At 47.8% G+C, this 18,097-nt stretch overlaps 1 pseudogene; it reads right to left on the reverse strand.

Annotated features, from left to right (window-relative positions):
- Positions 1 to 951: 951 nt before the first annotated feature.
- On the reverse strand, positions 952 to 11,678 carry LOC129137713 (large ribosomal subunit protein eL21-like; annotated as a pseudogene).
- Positions 11,679 to 18,097: the final 6,419 nt, after the last annotated feature.

The raw sequence follows: 18,097 nt of genomic DNA on the forward strand, positions 1-18,097 counted from the left end.
CCAAATTCTAGTTGCCCATCTGCTGGGTTGGGCTGCTGGTCGATCTGATCAACTTTCTGAGGCCACATCAAAACTGCAGAAATGAGGCTGATCGACCCAGCAACTCTAACAAAGATCATCCATGGGACATCTGGTCGCCCCTCTATCTCGGAGCCAGAGGCTGTACGCTCTTCCCCCGTGGGGAGGGGGGGCCCCAAAGTCCAACCACAAGATCCCATTATGCGGGTCACGGCTAAATCCACTGCGCCTTCCCCGTTTTTCTCGTACTGCCCAAGCCAGTCTCCACCTCCAAAACAAGACTCAGAAAAAGGTGTGAAGCTCGAGTCGGATGACCATGACCCACGCGTGGCCACGGACGGGCCCATGCTACCCTTCGCAGTCCTCCTGGAACAGCCGGGCCGGTCCTCACCTCCGGGTCGGGGCTTGGAGATAATGGGTGTAATGGAAGGCCTGAGGACCGGGCCCCACGCCAGTCAGCGTCCGGGCGGGGTACCCCATCCCCCGTTCACACTCTCGGAGGCCCAGCGATTCCCGCGTGTACTAATTGACCCTCTCAGGCCACAGCACTCCGAGCTCAAGAGCGCGCCTCCAACGCTGACCCTCAGGTTTAATCTCCGACGAAAGGACGAAGAGTACACCCAGCAAAGCCGGGCTCATCCTGCCAGTGCTGCCAGTCCCCTGGAACTCTGCACCGCGCCCTGTGGCCAAATCCCCTTTCTTGCCGGCTTCGCCAGAGCGCCGGAGAGAAAACCTTAACAGTGCAGCCAGGTGGCGCCCGACAGCCGGCGCCAGTGGCCGCGGATCAGATCCGCATCTCCGGCGGGCGAGGCCTCTCCTAGTCCCTGACCAACTGGGATCGCGTTTCTCGGCCTGGGGCTGGTGGAGGAGCTCCCAGTTGGCACCGCCTGGAATGGCGCGACCCCGCAGCCGAAGGAGACTTGAAAATTTTTCCTAACTACCGTTCTGCTCCGAGGGACTGCTACCTGCGAGGACAGACAGCCCACGCGGCTCCGGGCCGGGCGATCTTCCGCGGGAACCGGGAACGTTTCCGGAGACCCCCGCAGGCCGGCGCCCTGCCTCGGCTTCCCGGCGCAGCGGGGTCCCGGGCTCCTCGCGGATTAGAAAGTTTTGCTGGGCTCTGGCGGCGGGAGAGACAGTGAAGTTGAAACCGTGAAAGGGAGAACATGGGTGAATCGCTTTTATTCTGTCTTTTCGGAATGGGGAAGCCTTTCTAAAGCATTAAATAAACCCAGAAGCCATCAAGGAAATGATTGATCGGCTTGACAACATACAGTTTGAACAAAATACACAAGCAAAGTCAAAAGATAACAAATGAATGTGGGGATCGCTTATGCATAAGATAAGAATATTGATTTCATTCACAGTAGCCAAGATACGGAAGCAACCTAGCCAAGATATGGAAGCGTCTACCAGTGGCTGAACGGATAAAGAAAATGTGGTGTATGTACACCACGGGGTACTGTCCCGCCTTTGAATAAAAGGAAATCCTGCCATTGGCGACAACATGGATGAACGTGGAGGTCATTGTACTAAGAAAAGTAAGCCAGGCACAGAAACAAATACCACCTGGTCTCTCCTGTATGTGGAATCTGAAAATAGTTGAACTCATAGAAACGGAGAGTAGAACGGTGGCTACTTGAGGCCGGGGGAAGGGCAGGAGGGGGAAGATGTTAGTCAAAGGGTACAAGGATTCAGTTAGACAAGAGGAATATGTTTTAGTGATCCACATGGCACGGTGACTGTAGTTAATGCATTTTATATGTCAAAATTCCTTAAATAGTAGATTTTAAATAATCTCACCACAAAAAAATAGATGTGTTGGTGATGGATATCTTAATTAGCTTAAAGTAATTGTTCCACCAATGTATACATATATCAAAACATCACATTGTATCCCATGAATATATACAATTATGATTTGTCAATTAAAAATAAACTTTAAAAAATCTTTTAAAAATATTTCAGCATTATTTACTATAATAACAAAAAAAACTGGGGTGGGGGATAATAGCCATTGATTAAGAGGGGTCAGGTTAAATAAACTCCAGTACATCCACACCGTACACTGTGTGAATTTGTTTTGTTTTAGATGAGATAAATATTGATGATGAAATGTTAAATGAAGAATTTAAAACAAGTATAAAGTTACCCCTATTTCAACACATTAAATAGCTAGTAAAGACAGTGTGGTATGGACAGAGGGAGATGATCTACAGAACAGAAAAGAGACCAAAACAAATGCACCCAGCTGGTTTTTGACAAGCATGCAAAAGCACCTCGTGGGAGGAAAGGTAGCCTTTCCATCAAATGGGAGTAGGGCAATTGCACATCACAGGCACAGCAAACAAGCAGGCGAACCAAAACCCTAGACCTAGACACTGTCAACTTTAGAATCCCAGGCCCCCACCAAATGAATGGACCCCCTCTTGGCCAAGGGGACCTCCTGAAAATCTTAAAAGTTTAGTTCTAGTCATGATGGGGTGGGAGGTCAAACATGCCTCATTATACCCCCTGCCTTTTGGGGTTTAGACCAGCATTAATGTTAACACAGAGATCAGAAGACTGACAGAACAGACTCTGTGGCAATAAAATACCAAATTATAAACAGGACCTAAGGCCATGCCAGGCAAGGGTTAAGTCACTAACCCTATGCTTAAAGAATAAACTGTGTTCTAAGGACCACAAGGCTTTTCTTTTTCTCTAGCAGCTAAACAACCACTGGCCTCAAGATAGACAAGATTAAAACAATTTCCAGCTCCACCACCCACTGACTTACTAAACCCCTGCTCTACCAGCCATAACTTCCTGATAAGATCACCAACCACGAATTGTGTTTGGCTGGTTTACAGAGGCTGCACACTTGTGTGCCTTCATGCCCTGAAAAGACCTGTTGACATATAGGACCTAACTGTAGTACATTTAAATGTTAAGTCTCCACCCCAAAGTGAACATGGGTCATATGCTACATGCATGTCTGTTCAATATGCATGTGTCAGGACCACCTTCATGAATATTCATAGCACCTCCTATAACCTGTTGAATATGTATGTTTAGCCTATCTGCCCAGCATAAAGCTGCTACCCTAACCCCTCCTCCTTCGAAGTGCCTGTTTCTGGTCCCTTGGCTGGGATGGCCACCTTGAAGGCTGTAATCCTTATGGGAAATAAAGTCTCCTCACCTTTCTTAATGGATAAATTGTGGGGGTTCTACCCTCACACCTCATACAAACATTAACTCCAAATGGATCACACATTTCAATGTAAAATGTAAAACTATAAAATTTTAGGAAAAAAAATTCTTAGAGAAAATTGGGATCTAGGCTAAAAAAGGAGATTTTATACTTGACATCAAAAGCATGATTCATAAAGAGAGATGGATAAATTGGAAGGCATCAAAATTAAAACCCCAGGTTCTGTGAAAGGTCCTCTTTTTTTTTTTTTTTTTCTTGAGATGGAGTCTGGCTCTGTCGCCCAGGCTGGAGTGCAGTGATGAAATCTCGGCTCAGTGCAACCTCCTCCTCCTGGGTTCAAGCGATTCTCCTGCCTCAGCCTCCCAAGTAGTTGGGACTACAGGTGCGCACCACCACTCCCAGCTAATTTTTGTATTTTTGGTATAGACGGGGTTTCACCATATTGGTCAGGCTGGTCTTGAACTCCTGACCTCGTGATCTGCCTGCCTTGGCCTCCCAAAGTGCTGGGATTACAGGCGTGAGCCACCACACCCAGCTGAAAGGTCCTTTTAAGAGGAGGAAAACAAATTAAAGATCAGAAGAATATATTTACAAACCATATATTCTACAGGAATGTGTAAAAAAAAAAACCTCAAAATGCAACGGTATTTTTCTTCAAAATCCAATTACAAAATTGACGAAAGACATGTTAAAGTATGCCCCCTGCAGAAAGACAAAATGACTCCCAGGAGACTAACTGAGGTGCTCAAAGTTAAAATGGAACCAGGGAGCCGTAGCTGGGTGACAGAGCCTTCATGTACTCTGTGTTCTCAGAAAGATGTTGTAAAAGTATCACAAGACCTCCCTTCCACAACCAAACCAGTTCCTGTTGTCAATGCCAAGATAACTGTATCCTGAGCACCACTTCCCTGGACCCCTGACAGCCATTTATAAGAAATTTCTGACAGTCTTCTGCTTAAGGCTTAAAGAACAACAAGTCAGAACTCCCCTGCCCTGGCCAATCAGGACTCAACTGCATCAATCAGGGTTCACCTGTATTGACTAATCAGGATTCAGCTACATCCACCGATCAGGACAGCATGAGTTTCAGTCCTTCATTTACATAAATGAAAGTAGTTGGAAACCTGGACAGAAACTTTTACCATAGAACCCAAACCCTTTCTTAGTTTTCTGGAACTTACTTTCCTTTTACACTGAAGGCTGCAACTTCCCCATTTACAAACTGTTCACTGAAATAGAGTCACTTTCCACATTCCTTTTCAGAAAACTTAGCTCACAGACATGAACTAGCATTTCACTGAGCAGGATGTACAGATGGCAAGTCGGCACATGAGAAGACGTTAGCCTTTTGTGGGAGTGTAAATTAAAATGACGGTGAGACGTCATGACACATCCATCAAATGCCTTCAACAAAATATAGGAACAGCATCAAATGCGGGCGAGGCTGTGGAGGAACGGGCTTTCTCACACATTGCTGGTGGTAAGGTAATATTGTACTGCCACTCTGGAAAACAGTGTGGCAGTTTCAAAAAAGAAAACAGCAACAACAAAAACGTGCAAGTGAAGCGTGGCAGAATATGCCACCCCAAAATATGCCACTTTAGCATAAGGGTTATTTTGAGCTAAAGGCACTTGAAAAACAGCAGACACAAGGAAGATGCCCTGACCTCCCCTTTTTCTTCCTGAAAGTAGGAGGTGAATCTCCCATGGGAAAGGCGCCCTCCCTGTACCAGGAGGAAGGAAGCCATTCTTACCACCAGAGGCAGGGAGTTGGGGCCGAGGGGAATCTGTATGAACAAATCTCGTTAAACTAACCCTCATCTGCCTCGTCACTTCTCCACAGTGAACTGCCCTATCCCAGACCCCATTGTCTTGCACGTTTTCACAGCTTACTCTTTGTCCAACCTAGTATATAAGCGTTCAGGCCTAACTGCTTCTTCAGATCTCTTTTTCCTACAGGGTTCCACTTACATGTGCAAATCTGTGTGCTTTTCTCCTGTTAATGTGTTTTATGTCCACTTACCTCTTAGGCCCAGCCAGAGAGGTAAAGTTTAGGCCCAGCCGGAGAGGTAAAGTAGAGGTAAAGTTTTGCTTCCCCTGCCTAAGGACCATGTAACCCAGCAACCAAACCCCTGGGCATTCGCCCCAGAGACACGGGAACTTGCTGTGAGTGAAGGGTTGATTCAGCACCTCTGGGGCCGAGGACTCCCCCTGACCTCTGACCCTGGGCTACAGCAGGAATTAGAATATTTCCTAGCCTGAAACTCCTCCTTCCTTACCTTCAGTCAACCAGACACCCTTTTTGGATGGAAAAATCTCATTCAGTGTTTTTATAACAATAACAAATAATAATGGTAATCATTACAATAATGTTGAACAACAGCAACAATAACTATTATTATTGTTAACCTCGGAGGATGAAAGGGTAGGGTACAGACCTCCGCACATGCTCCTGGAGAATGACCACCTACTCCTGCTGGGTCCCAGGGTGGGCTGCAGTCAGAGACCCAGGTTTGCACATGCAACATGCTCTGTGAAGGCAAGGGGTGAGCAGCAGGAGGAAAGGGAAATTGCCCTAAGACGGTGTGGCAGACCAGTGAGGACCGTGGGAGGGGAAATGGGGGAGGGGCGCGCAGGGAGAGGGACCCAGGTCGGGCACCCGCTGCCTGGTCAGTGAGCTGCCAAAGCTTCCTCCACAAGTGCTGGACTCCTTGTCCATGCCTGCCTACCTGGCCCCCGGCCAGCAAACCGCGGGCACCAGCTCACGGTGCACAGAAGTATGCACTCCGGATGAATCGCACACCTCAATGTTAAACGTAAAAGAGAAAACTTCAGTAGAGAATGCTAAGTGTTTGTGTCCCCTGGAGAAATGTTCTTCAGTGTGGCACAGCAGAAACCCAGGTGGTCGGCAGCCCCATCTGGTGTGGTGCCAGGGAAGAGCGCTGACCTGGAGTTCTGCCTGCTGTGATCTACCGCGGCGGCCTCTGCATCTGCAGGGTAAGGCCTTCAGGTTTAGCACCGCAAATCCAGGCACTTGGAGTCTGTTGGGCCAGTATCGCTGCTCAGGTGCAAATGGGCCGGTTGACTTCGCCCGAATTGTAGCTGCCAGCCTTCGTGAGAAATGGGGGCGCTGCTGGGACCGGCCGACCGGCTGGGGCCTCGGGTGCACCATTTCTGCTTGAACTCACGTCCCCCAGGCACTTGGGACCCCCAACCCCCAAAGCGACCACGAGGTGCTGGGCCTCCCTCTGGCTAGGGGGAGCAAGGAGATGGCGAGTGTGGCAGCCAGGACTGGGCCTCAGCGCTCCCAGGGGGTGGGGGTGTGACGGGTGGCATCAGGCCAGGTCCACGGGGAAGGTTTGTAGGACTGGGGCTGGGGGCTAGCCTTGAGTCCTGAGCCACCCACCAGTGGCAAACTGCAGTTTTGCAGAGTTTGACCCTCCAGCACCTCTCTAAGGCAGCTAGGCTGGGACAGGACTGGCAACAGCAGCACCAATGCCTGTGTGTCCTGAGCAGGGGGTGCTGCACTCACAGGCTCCAACCAGCAACGTCATTAACGTTTTTCTCCACTGCGAGGATCATGCAAACCCTACCAGTTTCATTCCAATGTTTTTTGAAAAACATACTTGAACACAGAGCTGGGAGTTTTGACAGGTAGGCTTTAGGAGCTTTGTCACCACTGCCAGGACACAGGGATCTCCCAGCAAGGTGCTCAGGGACCTGTGGGGCCCGGAGGCCAGGGGGCTGGGAGCACCTGGAGTGGCCGGCAGGGAGGCCTCAGGGCCATGCCTCCTCCTCCCCTAGTCACCCCAGCAGACCTTCCTCTGAGAAGCAGCAGACCAGGGAGGGGGCATCTGTCATTCTCTGCCAGTCACTTTCTTCTCCACTCCACCGCCTATGCATTTAACACAGAAAGTGCATGAGGCCATGCCGTCTGCAGTCAGCCACAGCCACTGCTCCATCCAAGGACTCTGCACCAAAGGCCAGCAGGACGCCCTGGGCTTCCTGCAGGGGCTAAGCCGTGCACGGGTCCTGGTGCAGTCAGGGCCCCAAGGCAGTGAGAAAGGTTCAGCCTGGAGGCTGTGGTTAGAGATAGGTCCTCGAGGGTCCCTTTAAGGTCTCAACGCTAGGATCCCGTGGGGTCCCGTTGCTGTGGTTCAAATTTCTCAGTCTCCCTTGATTTTGCTGGTTTTGCCTCTTTACAGATTATTTCCTTTTGGGTTTTCTCTACTTTTTTTTTTTTTTTTTTACAGCCCAGAGGCCTTTTTTTTTTTTTTTTTTAACACGGCATAATAGCCGTGAATTCATAGGGAAGAGGTTCCAGCAGCTCAGGTTCCTTCCCATTGGTTCTACATTGGTTCTGCCATTGGTTCTCCCATTGCTTCTCTGGGTGGAGCAGGCTGGCGCTTTAGTTGAACCCAGGTACCTTTCTCTTTGGCTTCTTTCTTTTTCTGATCATTTTCCTTCACGTGTTTCAGGAAGCTGTCTCGGCTCTTAGAGTGCATAATGTGCTCAATACGCACCTTAATTCTCTTGGCAAGAATCTTGCCCTTAACTTGTTTGTTTACAACAATGCCAACAGCATGCTAGGTAACATTGTAGACTCTTCCAGTTTTGCCATGGTAACACTTGCGGAGCATTCCTTTTTGAACAGTACCCATTCCCTTGATGTCTACAATATCACCTTTCTTATAGATTCGCATATACGTGGCCAAAGGAACAACTCCATGTTTTCTAAAAGGCCTAGAGAACATATATCGGGTGCCTCTCCTCTTTCCCTTTGTGTTCGTCATTTTGGCGAATTACTGGAAGATGGCGGTTCCGGCCAAAAGGTGGGTTTTCTGTACTTATAAAGAATTTTTTGTTGTGATTATTTCAGACACCGCCTGAGGATTGAGATTTTACGGTTTTCAAGAGTTATGGTTTTCAATACATCTTTATGTTCTCTCGTCCTATTCTCCTAGAAGTTGGCTCTGTGCTATTAGCTGCCTCCACACATGTGCCCTTCATTTGTTAGGACTCGAGCGTCACATCTGAAATGGGGGCTAGCAAGGTAGATCTGCAAGACCCATCCCTTGGTTGAAGTAGCAAGCCCTGGAGTGTCCCAGCAGGTGCTGATAAGCTGACCCGTGAGAGACTGAATATACAATGACAGTGGCAAGACTACATACAAAAATCAAACTCTGAGCCATAATCTGCAGCAACCAGCCCCAAAGCCAGCCTGGGATCTGCAGCAACAGCCCAGGAAGCCAGCCCTCTAGAAGTCAGACCTGCAGGAAGCCAGCCCGCTATCTCCAGTCAATCCAGGGAGCCTAACACCGCCCTGTAACAACCAGCCCAAAACAGCCAGAACTTGACTAATAACAGCTTCCCTAATTTTTGTCCCAGCTTCCAACTTAGAACCAACCAGAAAATCTGCTGCCCTAACTGACCACACAGGAGGCCCCGTTTCTGGTCAGCCACCCCAGCTTCCCCAAGCCAACAGCCTCCACTCGGAGTGCACCTGGAGCCTCCTCTTTTTCCACTGTGAACTTTTCCCATCCTCTGCCTGCCTGGACATTTCTACCAAAATGCAACTGGAGATGGCTGACTCCCTTGCTGGGGCCTTTGCGTCCCTCATTTGAGTGGTCTTTGTTTATCCCCATGCTGCTTCCCATGCTACTACGGATGGGCATTTCCTGCCCATCCACGAAGATTTCACATGCGTGCCTGGGGTGGCAGCATGCCTAGGTGCATTTCTCCTGCCTCCTCCTTCTCTCTTTATCCCGCAGTCTTCCCCCTCACCCAGCTAGCCACAGGTGTCCACATGGAGCACAGTCTGAGGAGAGAGCAGGGTCAAACACAGCCCGGTTCTAGGCGGAGCTGGGTGGTGTTTGACAGGTGCCAGGTGCTCCCCCAGATGGATCTTTACATCATAAAAATGATTTTGTGCTTGAGGATGTTGCTTCAGATCCACCAAGCATAAAGTCACCACCTGAACTTAGAAAGAAAACATCCAATAAAGAGACCTTCTTCACTCCAGCATCCCTCTCCCTATGTGCCTTCTGAAGCTCCTGCAGCAGGCCTGCAGATGGGTTCAGAAACTGTTTCCAAGAGGAGCACCACACAGCTCTAACACACACACACACAAACACACACACACACACGGAGTCAACATGAGGGTAAGAATGAGGAGAGTGATGGCATGTGGTGTCTGAGAGAATTTAGTCTCGAGGATTAAGGGAAGTCTCCCCAGGCGAGTGGGAAAGGTGAGCAGTGTTCGGTCTCTCAGAGGCGTGGATGGAAGTGTCGTCCAGGCAGAAGACAAATGCACAAGGCTTGAAGCTGGAGCAAACAGATTCCATATGCAGGAGCGCAAATGGCAGGTGCTTCTATGGCAAATCCAAGAGTGAGGCAGGAAGGGTCAGGGCCCGGCATGCCAGGCCAGTGACTTCGTGGAACTAGCAAACCAAGCTAGGCAAAGTGTGGCATGTTACTTCCTTATAATATTTTTAATTAGAATAGTAATAGTTTCTCTTTAACGCAAAAAATCAGTAAATTCTTAAATAATACCTAGCCCAAGGCCCACTATCCAGAGACATTCATGCTGCTAAAATTTTTAATGTATCCTTCAAGAAATATTTTCTATATAAACAGAAGGCTGAGATGTATATGCCATTTTTTGTGGTCTCTTCCACCAAAACTTCCTCAAATGTATTAAGAGCACAACTCTTGAAAACACATTCACACAGAAACATGCACACAAACGTTCTTATCAGCATCATTCATTATAGCCAAGAAGAGGAAACAACCCAAATATTCACCGACTGATGAGTGAATAAACAACACGTGCTCCATCCACACAATGCGACATTCACATGTGAGAAATGCCACACCGTGGTGAACGCCAGAAACAGCACGTTCAGTGAAAGAAGCCGGTCATAAATGACTCCATTCATGGAAATGTCCAGAATAGGCAAATTCGTAGAAATAGAAAGTAGATGAGCAGTTGCTTAGGTCTGGAAGGGATGGGGAGCATCCTTTCAGGATGCTGAAAATGTTCTGCAATTGACTGGATAATGGCTTCATGGCTCTGTGAATATACTAACAACCACTGAATTGTACACTTCAGTGGTGAATTGTTTGAAATGCAAATGACGTCTCACTAAAGCTCTTATTAAGAAATAAATGAGTTGATGGCACATAGCTACCAGGATTATGAGGGTGACATCGCAGGGAAGGGGCTGTGTGTGTGGATGGGCCAGCACTGCACAGGACGTCAGCCATTGAAGGGTCCTCTGATGTAAAAATAGGAATTGTGACCTGAGTAATTAATGAGACGCTGGCTGTCCTGAATTTGCAGCTAGTAAAAAAGTTGTGTAGCAGGAAGAAGCTTGGTTTTTCCATAACGGGATTTTGGCTGCTGCATAAGAGAATTGGCTGGAAGAAGCACCATTCGCAAGCGCTTACTGTCAAGAAGTAAGAAGCACAAAGCACTTACCATCAAGTAAGAGGGACAGGACTCCCAGTAAGGGGGTAGCAGAGAGATGGCGGCAAGTGGACAGATGCATGATACACTTGGGAGGCGACACTGACAGAACATGTCTCTGCGGATGTGCAAGAAGAATTAGGTAAAAGCATAGGTCATATCAGGGTATGTCAAAAACAGTGACAGGAGCAAATAGATAATCTAAATTGAGGAACGCTGATTTAAGAGTTCTCAGACATGGATTATTGATGGAAAAGCCAAACTCTGTAAAATATTTGAAAAAGGTTTACTATGAGTGAATGAGTGACAGTGGCCTGGGGAAACAGTCTTGAAGGGCCTGAGGAAGCACTCCCGAGGCAGTTGGGTTAGTTTGGTTGTACATATTTTGAGGAGGAAAGAGTTCTAGGCAAAGACATAAGTCAACACATGGAAGATGTACATTGGTGTGACCCGAATATGTGGGACATCTTGAAGCAGGGGTTTACAGGTTATAGATGGATTCAGAGTTTCTCTAATTTGCAGTTGGTTAAAGGAGTAAGCTCTGTCTAAAATTTGATGTCAGCGGAAAGGCATGTTTTAAGTTAAGGATGCTATGTAGCAAGGTTGATGGCCTGCAGGCCTGACTAAACCCTCACCTGGCATGGCCTTAGGTCTTCTTTATAATTTGGTCTTTTATTGACACAGAATCTGTCTTGTCAGTATTAGGATCTCTAATGTTAATGCTGGACAGTTGCACCTAAACTCCAAAAGGGAAGGAGTGTAACAAGGCTTGGGATTCCCTTGGCCAAGAGGGGGTCTGTTCAGTCAGTGCAGGTGGCTTAGGATTTTATTTTTAGTTTATAGGATGGATCAGATTGTTTTTCTTTTGTCATTACAAATAAGGCTGAGGCCAAGCATAGTGGCTTACGCCTGTAATCTCAACACTTTGAGAGTTGAGGTGGGAGGATCGTGTGAGCCCAGGAATTCAAGACCAGCCTGGGCAGTACAGGGGGACCTCGTCGCTACAAAGAATAAAAAAATAAAAATTAGCTAGGCATAGGAGCCTACTCATATGGTGCCAGCTGCTCAGAAGGCTGAGGCAGGAGAATCACTGGAGCCCAAGATTTCAAGGCTGCAGCGAGCCATTGTTGTGCCACTGCACTCCAGCCTAGGCAACAGAGTGAGACTGTGTCTCAAAAAATAAATAAATAAATAAGCAAATAATAAGGCTGAAATGAACAGCCTCATCCATATCTTTTCATGAACACTCACCAACATTTCCCTCCGAATAGCTTTCTAAAGCTTTCGAATAGCTTATTTTTAAGTCATGCAATGACTTAACAAATTGCATGTTAGAAAGCCTGTTACAAATTTAGACTCCTGTGCTATTTTGAGATAGATATTTGGTCTTCATCCCCGTCCCCATTTCCTGGCAAAAAGCTCCTAAAACCTTTGGAATCTCCAGAGTACTAAGAGTGTCATTTGTGTGCTAATGAAATGACTGGTGGCTGGGGACCCTGGAGAGCTTCAGGATGGGGGCTGGCCACCAGAAAGACAGAGGCGGGATTAGGGAGTTGGGACTTTCAGCCCCACCTGCCAACCTCTGGGGAGATGAGAGGGACTGAAGGTTGAGCTGATCACCAATTGCCAATGATGTGGTTGATCATGCCTCTGTAATGCCGCTTCAGTGAAAACCCGCAAGGACAGGGTTTGAAGAGCTCCCAGATATCTGAATACATGGAGCCTGGAGGGCGGTGTGTCTGGAGCAGGTGTGGGAGCTCTGAGCCCCTTCCCAGATGCCTCACCCTGCGCACCTCTTCCATCTGCCTCTTCATTTTCATCCTTTGAAATATCCCTTGTAATAAATGAAGAAGTGTAAGTAAGGTGTTTCCCTGAGCTCTGTGAGCCACTGTAGCAAATTAATCAAACCCGAGGAGGGGATGCTGGGAATCCTGATTTGCAGCCAGTTGGGCAGAAGCACAGGTCACAACTTACTACTTGTGACTGGCATCTGAAGCAGGGACAGTCTGGTGGGACTGAGCCCTTAATCTGTGAGGTCTGACACTGTCCGGGTAGAGAGTTTCAGAATGGAATTGAATTAGGAGACACCCAGCTGTTATCTGCTGAAGGAATGGTTGGTGGGGAGAAATCTCTACACTTTTTAGTGACCAGTGATCAGAGAAATACAATTATCCTTTGGTATCTTCAAAGGGATTGGTCCCAAAACTCCTCCTCTGGAAGGGTTTTGGTGATTTGGACACTAAAATTACCGGATGCTCAAGTCCCTTATATATGAAAGTATAGTATTTGCATATAACCTACACACATCCTCCACATGCTTTAAATCAGGGGTATCCAATCTTTTCATTTTCCTGGGCCACAATGGAAGAAGAATTGTCTTGGGCCATACATAAAATACACTAACACTAACGATAGCTGATGAGCTTTTAAAAATCACAAAAAAAAATCATAATGTTTTAAGAAAGTTTACAAATTTGCGTTGGAGGGTAGGCCACAGGTTGGACAAGATTGCTTTAAATCACCTCTAAATTACCTATATCTAATACAGTGTAAATGCTATGTAAATAGTTGTTATATTGTATTGTTCAGAGAATAATGGCAAGAAAAAATCTGTACGTTTAGTACAGACACAATCATTCTTTTTTTTCAAATGTTTTTGAATCGAGGTTGGCTGAATCCATGGATGCAGAACCCGTGGATATGAAGGAGTGACTGTATTCTGTGTGGAATTTATGCTGAATGGAGTGGCAGAACATACATATTCAATAAACTACAGGAGGAACAATGAATATTTATGAAAGGAGAAATGTGAACGTGCCATTGAGTTTCATGCCTCTTCATGGGTCACGTGTTCATGCGAGGGTGTAGTTTTTAGCCTGTGACATCAAAAGGCGAAGGAGGGGCCACAAACCTCTCACTGTGCATCCTCTGTGAGCCAGCCAAAACTGGTCCAGAGGCGGTGGTCCGTTTTAGGAAGGATGCACTGTGAAGCTGGTGACTGTCACTCCAAAACTGCAAAGAGGTAGGGTGAGTCCAGCCACGGCCTCAGATGATTGGCTAAAGATGATAAAGGAATGAGTCCTGCATTTCTTGTTTGCCAGAGCTGGTTTCTGCTTACTCCTTAAGAAAGAGTTCTGGCTAAAGGTTAATATGGAAGGGACATGCTGAAGTGTATCTGACCTCCCATCCCATCATGGCCAGGAGCTCAGTTTTTAAGGTTTCTCTGGGGCCCTTTGGCCAAGAGAGGGTTCTATCAGTCAACTGGGGGAACTTAAGATTTAATTTTTATTCCTCGGGTCAATGTAGTAGACCTTGCAACTTTAAAATAAGCATTATCAGGTCTAAGAACTCAGTGTGTGAGCACCACTCAAGCATCACAGCCTGCTGCCAAGATGCTAAATGTTGTAAGAAAATTAATAACTTAAAGGTAAAAACTGACCACCATGAAGATGAAAAGCCTGAAGACACTGTAACTCTAGAGAAAGGAGCATGTGTCCCCGTTGCAAGGAAGGCAGCGTCCATTTCAGGGCACACTGCAGGCATGCCAGGGTTTTTCAGGAGTCTGCCAGGTGTCCTGTCCTGTCACTTGAGACTCCAGTCCAGGGACAGACAGAAAACCGGAAGACAGCACCTCCTGGCCAGGATCCCAGCATCTATTTGAGGGAGACAAGATGAGAAGGGACAATATTGTTGTAGCAAAAATAATAGGTTCTCCACTTCCCTACACAGGAGGAAATTCCCACACCTTGATAGGAGGCAGTTCCCCTTCCTGCCCACCTTGGCACAGGCGGTCACACTCCCCACCTGTATGTTGAGGGATGGTGCAAGAGGGCAGCACTGTCTGAGTTGGGACATCCACAAGCCCCTGCTCCTGCCCACCTTTGGCTTAAGTGCTGGTGACGGCAACGTCCCCTCTTGGCCCTGGCCTGAGGTCCTCCACCCTTCTTCAGTTCTCCCTCTCAGGCCTCCATCATCTCACAGCTTTTCTTCCAATCTCTCCTCTTTTTTCTTTTTGATGATGTTTCAAAAGAGTCAGCACTTTGGAAGACAACTGTAGACTTGCTTTCAAATGCAGAGTGTCAGAGAGCCATGGTCTGCCTGCAGGTGGCCTGCAGCTGGGCAGAGCTGTGCCTCTGATGGCCAAGGGGGAGGTCACAGTTGCTGCTTCTGTCCTCCTCAATGCTCCTGTGACACAATTAGAACAAAGCCTTACTGCCGTGACAAAGAAGAGGCAAACTCATGCTGGTGGGTGTCTTGTCCAGAGCATGTCAGCCACCCCGTGAGTTGGCAGAGCCAATGGGCAGACACACAGGATGAGGTTACAGGAAGATGCTCTCCTGCAGCAGATCTGAGGAGACAGAGACCCCAGCAGTTGGCCCGAGAAGCTCCCACCTGCACCTCCAGCATCAACAGGCAGACAGAGCACTCCTGTGAGAGGGGACAAGGCAAGTCTGGGGGCCTTGGAAGACTGCAGGAAGAGCTGTGGAGGGTGTGAAGCAGGTTCACTAACGACCAGTCCAAGGGAGGCCTCCCACTGCATGAAGAGCTGCAGAGATCATCACTGCCCCTCCCACAAGGAATATTTGGCCTGGAATATTTGCTACTTACACAGTATGAATCTCCCAGTTACTCGTTGGTGTGCTTTTAACTAACATGAGAAGCAGGGACTGGGTTGTTTGTTGAGTATTATGTCTCGATATTTTTTAGTTCAGTTGTACATGTTAGTAACAAGGGTAGGGGTGCAGGGTGTCCTCATATATGGCTGCTATAAAGGTCATAAGCAATCAAAAATAGAAATAATTATTTCCATTAGTTGGGATATTATTGTAGGATGAAGGTGGAGAATGTATGCTCTGAACATGAAAAAGAGGGCTTAGATCACAGCTCTGCCTTTTGATATTTTGTTTGTTTGTTTGTTTGGAGCTGATGCTTGATCCTATAGGTAGAAAACAGACTTAGTGAAGTTAAGTGATTGTCCAAAATCATGCTGCTTCTTACCAGTTGGCTAGAATTCAAACCCAAGCTGACTTGAATAAGAGCCCAAATTTACACTGGTTATGTGGGAGAGGGGTTGCTTTTGTTTATTTCTCATTACTGTGAGAAGACATCTTATACTCAGTAGGGGATATAGAGTCTATTTTTATACTCTAAAAATTATAATGAAATGGACATGCATGTACCATCACCCACTGGAGATATGCACCGGTCCACCTGCCTTTGTAGCTCTGATTTCACACTCCAGCCGCTACACTCACGTCAGCGGTGCATAGAAGAACTTCGGTTATTTCTCGTGTGAGAGTTCACCTTTTGCAAAGGCTGACAGGAAGTGGATGATGAAGAACTGAGTTTTATGTAAAAGACAGGGAGAGGTAATTGATGGATCAAGACTGAGTGAACCACAGGGAGGAAGGATGGAGGGCACGGGTGGAGGGGAAGGTCACCATGGCAGAGACGGGGACATCTCAGACGAGATGCCCAGAGGTGTAAGAACTCTGATAGGAAGCTGTGTGTGTGCCACATGCCTCCACAGGCTGCAGACCAGTTTGGATCTTACTGGTCTATGTATCAAGATATGGAGTGAGCTTACCCTCTCCAGACTGCAATTCCTGTGAGTTTCTCTCTTCTCCTTGGAATCTGAGTTTGTTGGTTCCAGAGTAGCTTTCCGGCTGGGGATCTGGGGTGAGATGTCACCAGCCAAAGGCTGTTGGAAGGCAAATCAGGATGTTGGGTATGGGCTGGGTTGACTGCAGGACTGGACTGAGCACTGGACCCTCAGGGTATCACCCCTGGGGCAGGGTGGGCTTTGGGAGGAACACAGCCCTGGCAGGTGCCACCTCTGCTTAGTTTGTGCTGGTTGCTATGGGAGTGAAGGGGCCGCCAAGTGGTAGCTCCAGGTGGGGCTGGCCCTCCAAATTCCAGGCCTATAATTTGTCTGGCACATATAACCCCTCATTTGAGGCTTAATTTGTTTCCCAACCCTTGGGTTTGAGAGATCTTATAAAACTTTTATTTTATTGTCATCATATTGTGACAAGTGAAGACATACCCCAACAAAAAATTGAGGATAAACTCCAGTTCGATGAGTTTTTCCTCCTTTTGGTGTGTTGATATGAAGGACCCTGCTAGACATAAGGATTAATATCAGGTCTGCTTTTCAGACACTGACTCAGCTGGGAGAAGGGGGACACGGCCCTGGCCCAGCTAGTAGACATAATAGATATGGACCTCAGACAGCTGCAGGCCCAGGCGCATGGGCACGGAAGTCTGTGGTGCCGGCTGAAGAGGCTGAGACTTGGAGGACAGCCAGATTCCTCCTTGCCTCTGCTTAGGATGCTGCATTCTCTAACCAGGCATGGCTGTTGGTTCTGGCCTCTGCCTGCCTCACAACTCCAGTAAGACACCTTCCAGTTTGTCCACCTGGGAGATCAGTGAGACTGGAGAGAAGGGCGGGTTATCAGAGCTGCAGGTGGAGCTTGCCTTGTAGCAAGCAACCCCAGGCCAAACTAAGCAGGGCAAGCAGCACCATTGAGTGTCCCGTCGCGTGACTGGTTTCGTGTGTTGAAGAATCTGCAGCCTGGAAAACAAGTGGCAGAAATCTGAATGGCAGCATGGTCACAGACTGGCTGGCTGAGGACTTCGAGACTGTTGTGGTACTTTCTCAAGGCTTCTGTTCCCTTACTGGTCCAATTAGAGTTGACACCAGACACACCCTAAGGTCAACTGATCCCTGTCTCTCCTGTGGATTCACTGCTACCTGGAGTCAGGAGAAGGGAGCGGGAAGCAGTCAAATCCTTCAGGGCCTTAGTTCTCATGGACCAACATGTTAACAAGTGCAGCTGTCCCAAGCTCTTTGTTATTGTGGTAGGCAGAGCAATGACCCCCAAAAGCTATTCCCATCCCAGGCCATGAAACCAGTGACCATGTTACATATGTGGCAATGTGGATGTGCCCCTGCATTGCCGTGCAGCTCTGGAGATGTCCTGGATTTCATGGGTGGGTCCAAGATGATCACAAGGTTCCTAAAGAGGGAGGCAGGAGGGCCAGGTCATAGAAAGAGAGGCGGGCGTGGAAGCAGAGGTTGGAGTGATGTGGCTGTGAGCTAGAGAATGTGGGCAGCTTCTAGAAGCTGAGATGGTGAAGAACAGTCTCCCCAGGAGCCCCCAGAAGGGAGCGCAGCCCTGCAGACAACGTGACTTTAGCCTGATAGACCCATTTGGGATTTCTCGCCTCCAGAAATGTAGCACAAATGTGTGTGGTTTTAAGCCATTTTGTGGTATTCAGCCATAGCAGCGATGAGAAACAGACATAACTTCCATGTGATTCCTTGACAGGCCACGTGGCTCAGGGCTCCTAACTCCTTCCTGGCTTTGTTTGCTTTACTGCAAGACACAGTGGGGCTAGACACCTGCCGTGGTCTG

The sequence above is a fragment of the Pan troglodytes genome, chromosome 19 (assembly GCF_028858775.2).
Source record: "Pan troglodytes isolate AG18354 chromosome 19, NHGRI_mPanTro3-v2.0_pri, whole genome shotgun sequence".
Lineage (NCBI taxonomy): Eukaryota > Metazoa > Chordata > Mammalia > Primates > Hominidae > Pan > Pan troglodytes.